Here is a 12,443-nt window from a genome sequence, read left to right as displayed (position 1 = left end):
TTCAGAATCTGAGCTGCCAAGTGTCTTGTTTTGGGAAAGAAAATGCAGGGAGATGGTGCCCGAAGAAGGTCAAACAGAAGTCTCTCCCACAGTCACCCTGAGCACAGCTTCTTAGAGCAAGAAGAGTATATAAAACTGATGCAAATTGCATTTTTCAGGTAAAATATTCTGGGAGAACCCTGAGAGACTGTATCAGGCAATGATGAACTGGCAGTAGTACAATCACTGGTGTCGCGAAGCGTCTCCAGCCATGAATATAGGACACAACCTAGATCTTTGGATAACTAAAGAAAAATAAAATCCCTGTTCTGGTTAGCTCGGTCACTGTCTTCATACTTGTTAAACAAAAGCAGAAAACAGCAGAACTGGGACAGGTTATTTATAGTGACACCTTTCTTAGATAATTACGACCTAGCAGCTCATTTGAGGGGCATAAGTGATTATTACTCTCTTGTTCTAAAGGTAACAACTGGGGCACTAATCAAGCATAGCTGCAAATGGACCAAGCAACAAACCAGTGGGTAATATTAAGATTAAACCAACATAAGTACTATCAAAAAGAAAATACATCGTCTGATAATGAGTCCTTCAGTCAAATTCTGAAAGCCAAACATTCTGCTGCAGGTAACTAATAAACCAAACAATGTTTATTCCTTCAGGTCGTACCTAAGATATTCCATGTGGCGCTGGCTATAACAGGGGAAAGTAAAGAAAGAGTCCCAGCAAATATTAAAAAATACAGAGATTGATCTGAGAGTACTTTTGAGTATCCTTAAATGCCCTTCACTTACACTCTGCGTAGTTATTTTGATCAAACTAATCCATGTACATAATTTTGAAAGTCAGAGTATTAAAAGGCTTATGAAAAATGCTCCCGACCAACACCCATAGGCAATCACTCTCAATTTTGTTTTTTGCTTTCTCTTTGTGTTTACTTGGAGCATTTTTTTTTTTTTTTAATTTTGTGGTCAATGTACAAAATGGATAGAGTATTTCTAAAGATTGCGCTTTAACTGCTTTCTTAGTTTATTCCAGCCATTATCTATTGCCTGAAAGGTGAAGATGTAGGTGCTCCACCAGCCAGTTTTCCCTGCCTTATCCCAGTAATATCACATATTCTGGTTTAACCAGTGGTATATTATAAAATACTATTCAATGATAATTTAAGGAATGCACTACAAGAATCATACTTTTTCTTTTTTGAGATAGAGTCTCTCTCTATTGCCCAGGCTGGAGTGCAGTGGTGTGATCTTGGCTTATTGCAACCTACACCTCCCAGGTTCAAGTGATCCTCCTACCTTGGCCTGTAGCTGGGACTACAGGCACATGCCAACATGACTGGCTGCTTTTTATATTTTTAGTAGAGATGGGGTTTTGCCATGTTGGCCAGGGTGGTCTTGAACTCCTGGCCTCAAGTGATTTGCCCTCCTTGGCCTCCCAAAGTGCTGGGATTATAAGCAGGAACCACTGTGCCCAGCCCAATCATACTTTTTTGTACAATCCTTCAATTTTCCCCAGCATTAGCAACTGCTTAGTGTTCTGTTTTTATTTCCCTGTGTATCTACTTTTACTTTTTCTTTTCTCTGTCTCTTTTTTTTTTTGACAGGGTCTTGCGCTGTTGCCCAGGCACAAGTACGGTGGCATGATCATGGCTTACTGCACCGTTGACCTCCTTGGCTCAAGCAATTCTCATGCCTCGGCTTCCCGAGTAGCTGGAACTACAATTGTGAACCACTATGCCCGGCTACTTTTCGTATTTTTTGTACAGAAGGGTCTCACAATGTTAGACTAGTCCAGTGTAGTTAGTGTTGAATCTGCATGGTCTCTAGAGGCAGGTGCCTCACACTAACAGCTACAATTCTGGGCAAACGGAGCTTTTCTCATCTGTAAAAGACCCAGGCTGGTCTCAAACTCCTGGCCTCAAGCAATCCTCCTGCCTCAGCCTCCCAAAATGCTGGGATTACAGGTGACAGAGTGAGCCACCATGCCAAGCCCTGTTTTTTTTTTTTCCCAGAGACAGGGTTTCACCATGTTGGTCAGGATGGTCTCGATGTCTTGACCTTGTGATCCGCCTGCCTCGGCCTCCCTAAGTGCCGGGATTACAGGCGTGAGCCACTGTGCCCGGCCGCCCAGCCCTATTTTTACTTTTAACAAATGCTCCAAAATCTCTGCTACATGCTATCAATACTTTCCTCAGCCTATTTAACTGGTCTCTATTGCTGAAACCATGTATTAGTGATAGAAGCTAAAGAATATTTGAAATAATATGAAAAAATAAGGAGTTTTATTTTTGAAAAACAGAAATCAGATAGAAACCCAAAAGCCCTGTCACTATCAAGGTGCTATGTAGTAAGACCAGCCATAAGTTTCTATGTCATTCAGGATTTAAGACAGCTGCATTGTTAACAGCAGTAGCACAAAAACCAAGACAGTTCTCAACACCTCCTTTCCTGCTGCTACTCAGCTCATCTGTTGAGAGAATGTTTAAAAAGAATAACCTTCTTAAAAATTCATGTTTCGAGTAACTATTGCTTTGTGAGATGCAGAGTTTGACAAAAAATTAAATCCCTGCTTCCATGGCTGTGCTGAGTAAAAAAACAGAAAACTCGAAGGGAAAAGCTTATTAGGTTATCCACACAAAAGAGGGTATTTGCTAAAGGAATTCAAAAGGGTGTGTTTCAGTAAAGGCAGAAGAAAAAATCTAACACACACACAACACTATTACTAAAAGGAAGAAATCTGAAAGCAGACACAATGTATAGTGATTTTAACTGAGTAAATGTTGCTGTTCACTTCCCAAGAAAATTGGGTATAGTGTACTCAACACTGAAGCCTAAGGAGAATAATCTCAAAACTATTACCAGCCCATCCCAAGCAGTGAATTTTAAGCATAGCTTTAATCCTTTTTTTCAAACAATATGAACTGTATCCAAAAAACTACTATCCTAAAGGTATTTGTAAGATTTTTTTTCTTTCTTCCATTTAACTCCCCTCTTCCCAAAATTCACAGAAAATACATGATACCAGTCCAGTATAACTTAGTGTTGAATCTTCATGATCTCTAGAAGCAGGCCCTTCACACTTACAGCTACAATTTTGGGCAAAGTTTTGAAACAAGCTCTGGTTTTTCTTTTTTCTTTTCTTTTTTTTTGAGACTGAATCTCACTCTTGTTGCCCAGGCTGGAGTGCAATGGTGTGATCTTGGCTCACTGCAACCTCTGCCTCTCAGGTTCAAGTGATTCTCCTGCTTCAACCTCCCAAGTAGCTGGGATTATGTAATAGGCATGCACCACCATGCCCAGCTAATTTTGTGTTTTTAGTAGAGACGGGGTTTCTCTATGTTGGACAGGCTGGAAGGTTGCAGTGAGCCAAGATCACTTGAAGGTTTCAAGTAATTCTCCTGCCTCAGCCTCCCAAGTAGGTTTACAGTCGTGTCATCACCAGCTAATTTTTATATTTTCATTTTTTGTTGTTTTTAATGTTTGTATTTTCAAACAGAGATGGAGTTTCACCATGGTGGCCAGTCTGGTCTCCAACTACTGACCTCGAATGATCTGCCCACCTCGGCCTCCCAAAGTTCTGGGGTTACAGGCATGAGCCACCGCGCCCGACCAATACATACTCTTGACCAAGCAATTTCACTTCCCAGATTTATCTCACTGAAACAATGAGACAAAACACAATGTGCAACATACACATATACACACACACCCCTGATCAATATCCATGAGCTTGTGTATGGAGTATCTACATAAATACCAGGATATGTTATTAAATTTTTGTTTTGTTTTCTTTTTTTGAGATGGAGTCTTGCTCTGTCCCAGGCTAGAATACAATGGTGTGATCTCTGCTCACTGCAACTTCCACCTCCCGGGTTCAAGCCATTCTCCTGCTTCAGGCTCCCAAGTAGCTGGGATTACAGGTGCCCACCGCCAAGCCTGGCTAATTTTTGTATTTTAAGTAGAGTAAGGGTTTTCACCATGTTGGCCAGGCTGGTCTCAAACTCCTGACTTCAGGTGATCCGCCTGCCTTGGCCTCCCAAAGTGCTGGGATTATAGGTGGGAGCCACCGCACCCGGCCGCAAATTTTTAACAGAAAAATTACAGTTTATCGTATTTCTCTAAGGCAAAATAATACATCAGTATGTGCTTAAAAAAAAAAAAAAAAAAAGGCAGCCGGGCGCTGTGGCTCATGCCTGTAATGCTAACACTCTGGGAGTCCTAGGCAGGTTAATCACCTGAGGTCAGGAGTCCGAGAAAAAGCTAACCAACGTGGAGAAACCCCCTCTCTAATAAAAACACAAAATTATCCGGCGTGGTGGCGAATGCCTGTAATCTCAGCTATTTAAGAGGCTACTTTACAGGCATTCGCCACGTAATCTCAGCTACTTAAGAGGCTGAGGCAGGACAATCGCTTGAACCCAGGAGGTGGTGGTTGCGGTGAGCCAAGATCACGCCACTGCACTCCAGCCTGGGCAACAAGAGTCAACTCCGTGCGCGCGGGGCGGAGGGGGAGTGAAGCCAGGCGTGGTGGTTCACGCCTATAATCCCAGCACTTTGGGAGGCCGAGGTGGGCGTTATCACTTAAATTCAGGAGTTCCAGACCAGCCTGGCCAAAATGATGAAACCCCATCTTAAAAAAAAAAAATCTGAGCCCACCCGCTGCCTCAGCAGTGCTCTGCTCTTCTAAAACGGCAGCTGCTACCAGTGTGACTGCCGCCTTGGGTCAGGCGAAAGGTAAAAAGATCACCGATCTGGCTGGGCGCGGTGGCTCACCCCTGTATTCCCAGGAGTCCAAGGCGGGCGGATCGCGAGGTCAGAAAATCGAAATTATCCTAACAGGGTGAAACCCTGTCACTACTAAAAATACAAAAAATTAGCCGGGCGTGGTGGCGCATGCCTGTAATCCCAGCTACTTGGGAGGCTGAGACAGGAGAATCGCTTGAACCCGGGAGGCAAAGGTTGCGGTGAGCCAAGATCACGCCATTGCACTTCAGCCTGGGCAACAAGAGTGAACAAACACCATCTCAAAAAAAAAAAAAAAAGAAAAAGCTGAGCCCACTCCCTCGGCAGTGCGCTGCTCTTCTAAGATGGCTGCCACTACCGGTGCGATGCCCACCTCAGGTCAAGCGGAAGGTAAAATGATCACCGATCCAGCCGGGCGCGGTGGCTCGCGCCTGTAATCCCAGCACTTTGGGAGGCCGAGGTGGGTGGATCGCGAGGTCAGGAGATCGACTATCCTGGTTAACATGGTGAAACCCCGTCTCTGCTAAAAATACAAAAAAATTAGCCAGGCATGGTTGGGCATGCCTGTAATTCCAGCTACTCAGGAGGCTGAGGCAGGAGAATCACTTGAACCCGGGAGGCGGAGGTTGCGGTGAGCCGAGATCGCGCCATTGCACTCCAGGCTGGGGGACAAGAGTAAAACACCATCTCAAAAAATAAAACTGAGCCTACTCACTGCCTCAGCAGCGCGCTGCTCTTCTAAGATGGCCGCCGCTACCGGTTGATGGCAGCCGCCGCTACCAGTGTGATGGCCACCCCGGGTCAGGTAGAAGGTAAAGAGATCACTGATCTGGCTGGGTGCGGTGGCTCACGCCTGTAATCTCAGCACTTGGGGAGGCCCAGGCGGGCGGATAGCAAGGTCAGGAGATCGAGACTATACTGACTAACACGGTGAAACCCGTCTCTAATAAAAATACAAAAATTTATTCGGGCGTAGTGGCGCATGCCTGTAATCCCAAATCGCTTGAATACGGAAGGCAGAGGTTGCTCCGAGCCGAGATCGCGCCATTGCACTCCAGCCTGGGCAACAAGAGCAAAACTCCATCCCAAGGAAAAAAAAGCTGAGCCCACTCACTGCCTCGGCTGCTCGCTGCTCTTCTAAGATGGCTGCCGCTACCTATGATGGCCGCCTTGGGTCAGGAGGAAAGTAAAAAGATCACAGATCACCCCGTAATCCCAGCACTTTGGGAGGCTGAGGCGGGCGTATCGCGAGATCAGGAGATCGAGACTATCCTAGCTAACACGGTGAAACCCTGTCTCTACTAAAAATACAAAAAATTAGCTGGGCGTGGTAGTGGGCACCTATAGCCCCAGCTACTCGGGAGGCTGAGGGAAGAGAATCCCTTGAACCCGGGAGGTGGAGGTTGCAGTCAGCCGAGATCACACCATTGCACTCCAGCCTGGGGGACAAGAGTAAAATGCCGTCTCAAAAAAAAAAAAAAAAAAGTATCACTGATCTGCGGGTCATCGATCTGAAGTCCGAGCTGAAGCAGTGGAACTCAGACATCACCCGAGTCAAGACCGTGCTCATCTCCCAACTCAAGCAGGCTATTGAAGAGGAAGGAGGCGATCCAGATAACATTGAATTAACTGTTTCAACTAACACTCCTAACAAGAAACCAATTAAAAGCAAAGGTAAAAAACAAGAAGCAGCAAATGAGCTGAGTGCAGATGCTTCTGTGGAAGATGATGCTTTTATCAAAGACTGTGAATTGGAGACTCAAGAGGCACATGAGCAAGATGGAAATGATGAACTAAAGGACCCTGAAGAATTTGGTGAAAATGAAGAAGAAAATGTGCATGCCAAGGAGTTACTCTCTGTAGAAGAAAAACAACAGAGCTCATAAATTAATAGAGGCAGAAGCAATAAAAAGATATAGAAAAAGAGGACATCGAAAGTCAGATCTTTAGCCATTTTTTTAAACATGACAAAGATAAATTAAGTTTTTTGTTTTTTTTTTTTGAGACAGAGTCTCACTCTGTCACCAGGCTGGAGTGCAGTGGAGCGACCTCGGCTCACTGCAACCTCCGCCTCCCGGGTTCAAGCAATTCTCCTGCCTCAGCCTCCCGAGTAGCTGGGACTACAGGTATGCACCACCACACCCAGCTAATTTTTTTGTATTTTTAGTAGAGATGGGGTTTCACCATGTTGGCCAGGATGGTCTCGATCTCTTGACCTCGTGATCCGCCCGCCTCGGCCTCCCAAAGTGCTGGGATTACAGGTGTGAGCCGCTGCACCCAGCCGATAAAAATTAAGTTTTAAATAATAAAAATTATTTTTTCCTAGTTCAAAAAAAAGCTAACAATGGTTATCTCTGCTAGCGAGATCACAGAACACTTTTACTTTCTGCATGATACACCTCAATTGTATTTTCATTATTTTTACAACAGACATGTATTACTTTTGTAGTCAGAACACAAACCAAGAAGTTTACTGTCCTCCTGGAGTTAGACCTGGATTCAAACGTCACTTTTCCACTTACTAACAAGGAGAAATAACTTACATTCTGTAATCCCTAGTATCCCTCAACTGGAAAATGGGAATGATAACACCAACTACCTTATAAAGTCATTTTGAGAATTAAAAGAGAAACTGCTTGGTAGAAGTCTCTGGCTGTCTCCAAAAGACTGAGCTAATTATCTGCTGTAGTGTGGGCTGTGATGATTTTATTATTATAATCTAGTATAAGCCAGAGATCTTAACTAGTATTTTCAGTCTCTTTTCAAATACTAGCCTACATGTTCTAAGAGTAAATCTGGAGCTTCCATCTGCATAGGCAGGTATTTTGATGAAGCCATCATAAGTTGAAAATATCGTTAAATCAAAAATACATTTTTTTAAAGACAAAGTTTTGCTCTTGTTGCCTAAACGGGAGTGCAATGGTAAGATCTCAGCTCACTGCAACTGCTGCCCTTCAAGTAGCTGGGATTACAGGTACACAACACCATGCCCAGCTAATTTTTTGTGTTTTTAATAGAAACGGGGTTTCACCATGTTAGCCAGGCTGATCTCAAACTTCTGCCCTCAGGTGATCCGCTCATCTCAGCCTCCCAAAGTGCTGAGATTACGGGCCTGAGGCACCTTGCCCAGTGAAAATGCATTTTAATTCACCTAACCTACCAAACACCATAGCTCAGCCTACCCTACCTTACCTTAAATGTGCTCCAAACACATTAGCCTACAGTTGAGCAAAATCCTGTAAAACAAAGACCATTTTATAATAAAGTGATAAATCTCTCCTATAATTTATAATTGTACTGAGAGTGAAAAACAAAACAGTTGTATGTGTAAGTATAGTTTTTACTGAGTGCTGTTACTTTCACAAGTTAAAAAATCTAAAGTCTAGTCTGAGTCTACAGACTCAGAAAAATTCTCTGGTAAGGCAAATTAATGACCCTATTAAGTATAAACTTCAAGTTAAACCACTCCACGTCACAGTACTAAGAATGCTAAAAAATTTACACAGGTAAAAACAAATCGGAGAGGCGCAATGGCTCATGCCTATAATCCCAGCACTTTGGGAGACCGAGACAAGCGGATCACCTCAGGTCAGAAGTTTGAGACCCGCCTGCCCAACATGGCAAAACCCCGTCTCCACTAAAAATACAAAAAATTAGCCAGCCGTGGTGGCAGGTGCCTGTAATCCCAGTTACTCAGGAGGTTGAGACAGGAGAATGGCTTGAACCCAGGAGGCGGTTGCAGTGAGCCGAGACTGCACCACTGCACTCCAGCCTGGGCGACAAGAGCAAGAAAATCCATCTCAAAAAACGAATCACGCCTATAGTCACTTATTCCATTAGGCTATTCTAAATACTGACTTTGTGTATACACAAAAAATGTAATTTTAAGTTGAATAATTTAAAGCTACACAGCAGTCTTATTATTTATGGCTGCATTTGTTAACAACAGTTTTGATCCTTAGACCATCTGTATCAAAATCCCTCCATTCAGAGACTGATTCACTATGGGAAACATCCTGGAGTTCTACCAGAACCTAATTTTAAAAAGATCCCCAGTGATTTTTATGCATACTAAATTTTAAATCACTGCTGTACCATAAGGATGCCTTAACCAGATTTTAAAATTTGCATTCCAGATAATGCACTACAATGTCCTTGCATGAAATGAAAATAATGCATATTCACTTGGCACAACTGGGAAAAAGGCAACTTTGACACACAAAAAAATACAGACTCTCAAAAGCCACTTGGTAATGGTGGAGACTTCCTCTGAATTAAGCAGTCAAGTATTAATTTCTCTCAGGAGAGCATGGCGACTCTATTCTGTATTACTTCCTTTCTCCAAAATCCTTTGCTCTTCTGTTCTATGCAACAATTAGAACTCCAAAGCAAAATATGCAACATAACAGGAATTACCGAGAAGAATCTCTAAGTACCAGCAACTGGTAGTACTTAAAACCCAGCAAGCCTCTCAAATCGGAATAACTTGCTGACAAAGTGCCTCAAATATTTAAATGTTTGAGTTTAGGCTTGGCACAGTAGCTCATGCCTGTAATCCCCATACTTAGGGAGGCTAAGGCAGGCAGATCACTTGAGGTCAGGAGTTCGAGACCAGCGTGGCCAACATGGTGAAACCCTGTCTCCACAAAAATACAAAAATTAGCCAGGTGTGGTGGTGAGCACCTGTAATCCTAGCTACTTGGGAAGGTGAGGCAGAAGAGTGCTTGAACCTAGGAGGTGGAGGAGGCTGCAGTGAGACGAGATCCTCAGCACCACTCACTCCAGCCTGGGCAACAGAGTGAGATTCGTCTCAAAAAATAAACAAATAAAATAAGATAAATAAATAAATGCTTGCTAGGAGATAGCTGATCATGAGAATTAACTCTTTTAAATCTTGAGATTGGGAAGATTTTGAACTTGGGAAGGAGCAAATAGAGATTTCCTTTTCAAAAACAACAACAAAGGCCAGTTATAATAGATGTAGAAAAAAGATCCCTGATTTTTATCTAAAAGCCTAACAACGAATAAATTAGTACTACTACAACGCGCAGGCTTCAACTAATTCGATGGTCTAAATCAGTTCTAGCGTCTTACATTTTTCAGACTATTTTAACCTAATATAGATTTATAGTTGACCTTCACTTTTTAACATTAACACCCCCCACTAAAAGTCAAAAAGTCACATAAGCCCTGAGCTGACCCAATATTCCTTACTATTATAAAGACATACTGGAAGAAAGCATAAACAGGCACAAAAGCATAATCTTAAAAAACTAAAACACGGCCGGGCGTGGTGGCTCAAGCCTGTAATCCCAGCACTTTGGGAGGCCGAGGCGGGTGGATCACAAGGTCAAGAGATCGAGACCATCCTGGTCAACATGGTGAAACCCCGTCTCTACTAATACAAAAAATTAGCTGGGCATGGTGGCGTGTGCCTGTAATCCTGTAATCCCAGCTACTCAGGAGGCTGAGGCAGGAGAACTGCCTGAACCCAGGAGGTGGAGATTGCGGTGAGCCGAGATCGCGCCATTGCACTCCAGCCTGGGTAACAAGAGCGAAACTCCGTGTCAAAAAAAAAAAAAAAAAAAAAAAAAAAAAAAAAAAAAACTAAAACACAAAAATAACAAGCAAACCACACTTGTAACCTAGTGGCAGGACTGAATTCTTAGGGAATAATTCAAACTTTTTTTTTTTTTTTTTTTTGAGACGGAGTCTCGCTCTGTCGCCAGGCTGGAGTGCAGTGGTGCGATCTGAGCTCACTGCAATCTCCGTCTCCCGGGTTGAAGCGATTTTTCTGCCTCAGCCTCCAGAGAAGCTGGGACTACAGGCGCGCGCCACCACACCCAGGTAATTTTTGTATTTTTAGTACAGGCGGATTTCACCATGTTGGCCAGGATGGTCTGGATCTCGATAAAGTGCTGGGAATACAGGCGTGAGCCACCGCACCCCGCTGAATTCAATCTTTTGAGCCCCCTACCCCCTTCTCAGCGGGGGAACTTCAGCCTCCAATGGCTCTCTAGCAACCCTTCTGGCTGACTAGCGAACGCAGGGGAAAGCGCAAAAGTAAAGGAACCAAAGCAGGAAAGGGGGTCTCTTCCCGAGAAAAAGGACGGAATCTTGAAATGAGAGAAAACGAACAGCACGAAAGGGAAGAAACCTCGAAAAACTACGCCACAGTGGGGACTACCAAGTAGGAAGGGGAAGTAGATTAGAAAAAAAGAGGGGGGTGGGGGGAGGAAGGGGCAAATGACTTGCATTACACAAGCATTTCTTGTCCCTAGTGGAATGGACAGAAGTAGAGATAAGGAAATAACTGAGAAGTACTGAAAGAGGGATTAAGAAAGCCAGGGACTAATGCTGATTTCTCTCATGCGTCTGACATTTCTGAAAGTCAACAGCATCAAGAAGAGATACACCTCAAATGCACTTCAGTCCCCTGCAAACTGCACTTTCATAGCGTTTGAAGCCAGCCTTGAAAAACTTTCCAAACAAGCCATAACTCATATGTGGTTTACAATCAGAGAGGGCGCGCTGCAAATGAAAACTACCAGCGCCCGCTCTCGCCGCGATCTTTCCTCGGTGCAGTCCAACCTGCTGCTGCTTAATTTTTCAAATAGTTTTTTTTTTAAGTGTTAGAATAAAGACATCTCCCCCGTCTCCGGAAGCGAACGTTCTACCCCACGGTGGATTCCCGTACAAAATTAAGCCCAAAGACGCCAAGAGATGGTGACGTGGTTGCCGTGCAGGTCGGAGGCGCATCAATCACCACAGCTGCAGCCCACACCGAGTCCCCCGCCGCCGGGATCGGGCGGACTGACTCAGTCGGCGTTCTGCCCGTCCGGGCTTCCCGGGCCCCTTCCGTGCAAACCCTTCCAACGAAGGCAGGGGACTTCACGAGGGAGCCCCGACCTCTACCCCCGGGCTCCCGGACACTGCACAGACAGAGCCGAGAGCCGGAGGAGGACGTTCCCCAGGAAGGAAGCGCCCCAAAAGGGGAAACGCAGAGTCCAGAGCCTCGGGCATTCCGCTCCGCGTCCCGAGCCTCGCCGCCCCGACCCGAACCCAGGAGCCGGTCCCGGTTCCCCCAGGGCCCACTCCCGTCTCAGAGCGGAGAGGAAGAGACACCGGAGCGGCGCCGAGAGCAGCCGCCCGCACTCACCGTGGCGCAGCTAGTCCGCTCCGCGTCCGGCCTGACCCTTCTCAACGGTGCGAGCGGCCGCCAACCCCGAGGCTGCTCCGCGAGGGCAGCGCTTGCTCCCGCCGCCGTCACGGCCACAGACACAGAAACAGTCTCAGCCACAGCCACAGCCGCCGCCGCCGCCCGGTCGCCGAAGCAGCAGAGCCGCCTCGCTTCCGCTCCCCGTGGGTGTCCCGCGAGAACTTCTCCACGAGGCCCCGCCCCGCCCCGCCCCCGCGAGACTTCCCCCGGCGGAAAACGCCCAAAGCGCAAGCGCTCCTCCTGGGCCGGGCTCCTGCAGGTAGTGACTAGCTAGGTCCCAGAGCGCATGCGCCAGACCGCCCGCAGCAGGTGGCCTCGTCACGGCTCCGCCCCTGGGTCGCCCTAACCCTCTCGGTGCCAGAACGGGTAAATAACAGCTTAGCCCTGAAGGAATAAATTCTTCCCCCGTCTAATCACTTTGTTTTCTCCTCTACCAAACCAAGGCAATCGGATATGGATGGGGGCTGGGGGAGGAAGAG

At 45.6% G+C, this 12,443-nt stretch overlaps 1 protein-coding gene across 1 annotated transcript in view; it reads right to left on the bottom strand.

Annotated features, from left to right (window-relative positions):
- Positions 1–12,097, bottom strand: part of GRB2 (growth factor receptor bound protein 2) — an 85,769-nt gene extending 73,672 nt beyond the window's left edge. The window contains exon 1 of the mRNA XM_012453724.2: positions 11,905–12,097. The gene's annotated coding sequence lies outside the window, so the exon portion shown is untranslated. The remainder of the gene's footprint in view (positions 1–11,904) is intronic.
- Positions 12,098–12,443: the final 346 nt, after the last annotated feature.

The sequence above is a fragment of the Aotus nancymaae genome, unplaced genomic scaffold (assembly GCF_030222135.1).
Source record: "Aotus nancymaae isolate 86718 unplaced genomic scaffold, 86718_ANA_hifiasm-v0.15.2.pri h1tg000089l, whole genome shotgun sequence".
In the NCBI taxonomy this organism is placed as follows: domain Eukaryota; kingdom Metazoa; phylum Chordata; class Mammalia; order Primates; family Aotidae; genus Aotus; species Aotus nancymaae.
Note: the sequence above shows the minus strand (reverse complement) of the source record. Positions and strands in the feature narration are given on the sequence as shown.